The sequence below is a fragment of the Drosophila mojavensis genome, unplaced genomic scaffold (assembly GCF_018153725.1).
Source record: "Drosophila mojavensis isolate 15081-1352.22 unplaced genomic scaffold, ASM1815372v1 contig_136, whole genome shotgun sequence".
Classification (NCBI taxonomy): domain Eukaryota; kingdom Metazoa; phylum Arthropoda; class Insecta; order Diptera; family Drosophilidae; genus Drosophila; species Drosophila mojavensis.
The window spans coordinates 9,680,439-9,686,438 of NW_025318667.1; positions in this window are offsets into that span (position 1 = coordinate 9,680,439).

Below are 6,000 nucleotides of genomic sequence, written 5' to 3' on the forward strand. Positions count from 1 at the left end.
GGATTGAGTATATATACTTGTAATTAATGTAATTTCCACTGTTCTTTTCTCTCTCTCTCTCTCTCCCTCTCTCTTGATTAACTGATTGATTCATGTCCAAGGCCTGTGATCCTTGGCATACATCACATTTGCATTCCTCATCATATTATGCTGATTCACTGTTGAGCATGATTGATGCAAAGAGAGATCTCTTTAGAGTGTTTTTATTTGATTGATTCGGGCATTTGGCAACCTTCTCCAAACATTTTTCCTTCAATTTGAAACTCGAAATTTGATAGCTAAGCCTGGGGGCTGAGCAAATGCACTGAATGCTCTGAACACCTTATATACCCTGAACATGGGGCAGAACAGGGTATATAATGAGACTCACTTGCATTGGTATGAATATAGTGTATAGGACTGATTCAGTTATTGATACTGCGTTTCTCTTCTTCCTCTGCTTCCTCTTCTTCTTTCTTAGCTGATGTGCAGCCCAAGCTACCCTCTTGCGCTGGCTGACAATTGTTAGCATTTGATATTTGTGAAATCTGGATCTGGCTCAATGTTTCTGTCAGCTGTGCAGTGTCAGTGTGTGTGTGTTTGTGTTTGTGTTTCTGTTTGTGTGTCCTGGACATGGCGCATTGCGTATCCTTTTGCCCATTTATCATTTGTCATGTTTGTGAATCTTTAACCAACAACCGGGCAAATACTCTCGCCCCCAACGCTCGTCCATTAAGTTCTGCTGCTAGTAGTTGCTGCTGCTGCTGCTGTTGCTGCTGCTGCCGTTGCTGTTGTTGCTGGCGGGGTCAACGAAATGCTCCGCAGTGTCAGTCAACTTGCGCCACTTCCTGCTGCCTCTCCTGCTGCCTCCATGAACAGACACAAACTGATTCTCATATACTGCGTCCATTTGGCTTTATATAATCGAAACCTTCTGTCATTTTCTTGTCGCTCTGTTGTTGTTGTAGTTGCTTTTGTTGTTTTGTATGGGGATTTCCCTCTTGTTGTAGTTGCTGTTTATTTTTATTTTTTGCTGCTGCGTGCTGTTGCTGTTGTTTTTAATGCATTTCCGTGGCATTATTGCGTCGTGTCCAACGTGGCGTATACGCAATGTGCACAGCGCAAATTTTCATGTTATTTCTTTTTCGGTTTGCAGTTAACTTTACGTTGGTTGCTCGTTCTTGCCGTGGGTATAGCTGTCGCTGCTACAGAGGTTGCTGTCTCTGTTGCTGCTGCTGTTGTTGCCGTTGCTGTTGTTGCTGCTGCTGTTGTTGTTGTTGCTGTTGATGTTGCTGTTGTTATACCAAAAATGTGACAACGCACAAAATTTTGAAGCGCAACTGACCCCAATTTTGTGGAGCTCTATTACTCAGCCTCCCCCTGTCACCCTCTCCCTGTTCCCATCCCAGTTGGCCTCTCATTTACCTACTCTGTCTCAGCATCTCAGAGCTGCTTCGCTTTTGGTCTCCCTCTGCTCGGTGTCACTCTTGATTCCTGGTTTTTTGGCCCAACGTGTCCGTCTAGCTGGGCTGAGCTGGGCGTGGCATTTCATGCTGCTTTGGCATTTAATTGCAAATTTTACGTTTGCTCTAAATTTTCTGCACACTCACACACTCAAGCACACACACACACAAACAGACTCACACACACAAACAAACACTCATATTTACACACACTCGCACAGACATTTGTGAGTGCATTTCATAATTGCCAAATGCACTGAGTGCTGCAAAGCCATAAACTCTTCTCCTCTCTCCCTCTCCCTCTTCAGCACTCACTGTCTCGCTCTCTTCAGGCATGTGTGTGTGTGTGTGTGCCGTGTTCATTAGCCAGGGATTCTGCTTGGCTCTTTTGAACATTTTTCAGCAGCCGCAACAAAATGCAAAGCGCTTGTGTTGCTGCTGATGCAGCTGCATGTTGTTGTTGCTGTTGCTGCTGTTGTTGTAGTGAAATTTATGATTCCAAAAAAGGAAACTGGCAACAACTGAAGGCCAAACCTAAGCCCAGAACTGCAGCCGCAGCTAAAGCCCGAGTCGCAGCCGGCATTGCCAATTCCAGCAGCATCAACGACAACAACAACACGAGCAGCAGCAGCAGCAGCAGCAACATATAAAACGACGACAACAGTTGGTAATGGTAATCACTGGCAGCAATGTAGCCCGCATCATGCGGCCAGCAGATGCTGTAGTTGTTGTTTCAATTCATCATTTTGGCACAGGGCGAGGGAGGAGGGGTGGGGGGCGGTCGAGCTTGGCATTGCATCAAACGCATTTCACGCAGAATATCTAACAACAACAGCAACAGCATCAACAGCAGCGGCAGCAACTGTTGCAACTGGAGTGGCAATCAGTTGGCTGGAAACGCATTACTCAAAGTGTGCTGCATGCTGGCATCTGTATGCGGGCATAACTAAAGGCGTTTGGGCGCCTGGGCGTGGCAAATTGCTACTCAAAATGTTGACAATCGCAAAAATGTTGACGTCGTTGCAATCGCTGTTGTTGCTGCTGTTGTTGTTGCTGCTGTTGTTGCTGCTGCTGCTATAGTTGACTTTGCTAATGGGAGTCTATTGAAATGTATCTGTATCTGTATCTGTATCTGTATCTGTATCTGTATCTGTATCTGTATCTGTATCTGTATCTGTATCTGTATCTGTATCTGTATCTGTATCTGTATCTGTATCTGTATCTGTATCTGTATCTGTATCTGTATCTGTATCTGTATCTATATCTATATCTATATCTATATCTATATCTATATCTATATCTATATCTATATCTATATCTATATCTGTATCTGTATCTGTATCTGTATCTGTATCTGTATCTGTATCTGTATCTGTATCTGTATCTGTATCTGTATCTGTATCTGTATCTGTATCTGTATCTGTATCTGTATCTGTATCTGTATCTGTATCTGTATCTGTATCTGTATCTGTATCTGTATCTGTATCTGTATCTGTATCTGTATCTGTATCTGTATCTGTATCTGTATCTGTATCTGTATCTGTATCTGTATCTGTATCTGTATCTGTATCTGTATCTGTATCTGTATCTGTATCTGTATCTGTATCTGTATCTGTATCTGTATCTGTATCTGTATCTGTATCTGTATCTGTATCTGTATCTGTATCTGTATCTGTATCTATCTCCATCTCTATCTCTATCTCTATCTCTATCTCTATCTCTATCTCTATCCCTTCATCTATCTCCATCCCCATATTTCCATTTGTATCTCTAGCTCTGTTTCTAATTACGTTTAATACGCTTGCATTATGCAATTGGTATTTGAATATTAATTAACGTCCATAATCGACTGACTCAAATGTCTAATGGGCGTGCCAACTATTTGTGCAATGTCTCAGGTATATATATATACGCATATTCCGACAGATTCTGTAAAGTCCCTTTGTATTTGGCTTAATGACTGCGCTTTATTGAATATTTTGAATATATATGAATATTTTGCTAGAGACCAAAACAATCAATACAAAATTATGAAGAGAATTGGTACGACTACCAGATACCCTGTAAAAGCCAAATGAAGGTGAATATAGTGATTTCTCTGTTGAGGACTAAATAAATAGAGAGTGAAAGAGAGATAAATAGATATTTAGGGGGATATTGAGGGAGTTAAAATATTTATATGATGTCACGTCAAATTAGGTTTCGTTAGTTATTTTTCTATAGATAACATTTAAAGTCTATATACCCAGCTGTTCACTTTTCTAGGTTACTTTAGTCCACACGAAATGTGCAAAATCAAAACATGTATCTGTGACAGCCCATTTTATATGCTAGTGATATGCACTGACAGCAATTGAATACGTTTACCATGTATCTGGGATTTATGTATCTGCTCATCGGCCGCACACGCCCTGGCCTCGATTACCCGCCCATTGAATGTATGTTTGCAGTTGAATTGAAGCATTGCAAATAATCTAAATATTTGCATGCAACTAAATTGAAATGCTGCCGGCCCCAGCAGCTGGACGAAATTTCTATTGCAATTCGAATAGATTGCTGACGCCACAAAAATACACATTTAAAGCACTTGCAAGTCATTGACCTGGCCCAACTGCTCCACCCGCCCCTCCTCCCTCCGCCTTCTGCTTCATGTGATATGAAAATAATTATGTTGATGCTCATAGCCAAATATATGTATGCATATGTGTAACAAAAGCATTTGCAAAAATATCGAATAGCTTCTCAATAGTCCATGCGAATATCGTTGCATAACAGTGGAGACTGGCATGAGGCGAGATATGCATCGGGCGTTAAAAGGGCAGCTGAGCGTTCAGGTGCACGATGACTCCTCGGGCCATGTCCAAGACTAGAGCTGAAGGACGCATCATGGAATGTTGCATTACAGCACTTATCGCATTTCAATTTACAGCTGAAGCTTTAACTGGGCATATTATGTAAATTTTTATATATTTTTTTATAAATCATATTTCATTGGAAATTTTTTTATTTGCAAAGAATTTTTTAATACCTGAGAAAAATTTAAGTTTTTCATTGATTTTAAAAATCCTTCTTAAAATAGTTTCTCTTTCTCTTTAGTTATGTAATAAAACGAGAAAGCAGAGCACTGAAAATAATGCACTTCATAGGACTGTGGGCCTTATATAACAAAGCCAAGTTAAGAAACGGAAGATTTACTAATTCTGAAATCAAAAATTGATTACAAAATTACTTTCCATTTATTTTAATTTTACTTTGCATTAATATATTTTCCTCCTTTGTGTAAAAATATATGAAAATCCATTTCCTTTACCTACATATCTTAATCAGATTTATATGCAAAATCCAACTAAAAGATAAGCCACGAAAACAAAGCATTCCAGCTAAAAATTGGTCTCACTTGGGACACAGCTCTGTAAGTCTGTATGCAAACATGGCCAACATTGTGCTCCATGGCAATATGATGAAATTCTCTGCTAGAGTATTACAGAAAAAAAAAAAAAAAAAAAAAAAAACGAAAAAAGAAGAGAGATAAAAAGCTGCAACAATTGCATTTACGTTTTATAAAAAACAATTCACTTACAAAATATGAAATATTCAAAACGATGCCATTAAAGAGCGAGATGGAGAGAGAAAGAGCGAGAGAGAGAGAGAGAGAGGGAGAATGAGAGAGTGAGAGTGGGTAATAGCACACAATGCAAGTCTATTGAAAGAGATGATGCAGAGTGTGCGGGCGCAGTTAAAGCCTGGTCAAGTGCCTGGTGGCCCATTTTGGCCAGCGAGTGTCACTTCACAAAGCCAAAGTGTGCGTATGGGTGTGTTTGTGTGTGTGTGTGTATGCGTGTATATAAGCTGTTTTTTTTTTTTTTGCATGTGAAGTGCCAAAAATTGTTCTCGATTGCGTGACAAAGCAAAGTGAAAAGCTAGCAAAACTAGCAAAGCGTGCATTGATAAAGAGCTGGCAAAGCACACACACACACACGCACACGGCACAGCTAGGCAAATCAAATGCTGGTAAAGCCAGAGGGGGGTGGGAGTGGCAAAGGCAAAGCAAAAGAAATGCTACTGCTGCTGCTGCTGCTGTTGTTGGCGCTCTGCCTAACGATCTATTTACGTTGAGAGTCCATTGAAGCGTATTAATTCTTTTTAATGCCAAAATAATAACGACGCCATTATGCCGAGCAGCAGCAGCAGCAGCAGAACAGCAGCAGCAACTGACAACAACAATCGCAGCCGATTTTCATGGACGTCATCAGTTTGGCGACCGCCCGTCGAGCTGAGTTTTTGCGAGGCGGGCGCCAAAAAGTCTGCTACGAAATGTTTTCCAATTGACCAAACAGCGCACAAATAAAACCCAGACAACACACGCAGGGAGAGTCACGTATGGGGTGTGTATTGCTAGCTGTATGTGTGTGTGTGTATGTGTGTGTGTGTGTGTCGCACTTATAAACATAAAAACTGATAACGAAATCAAAACGCCAAGCCAAACGATTTGGAAATATATATTGATAGCCAACAACAACAGCAACAGCAAACAACAAGAGATGTGAGTCAGAGTTCA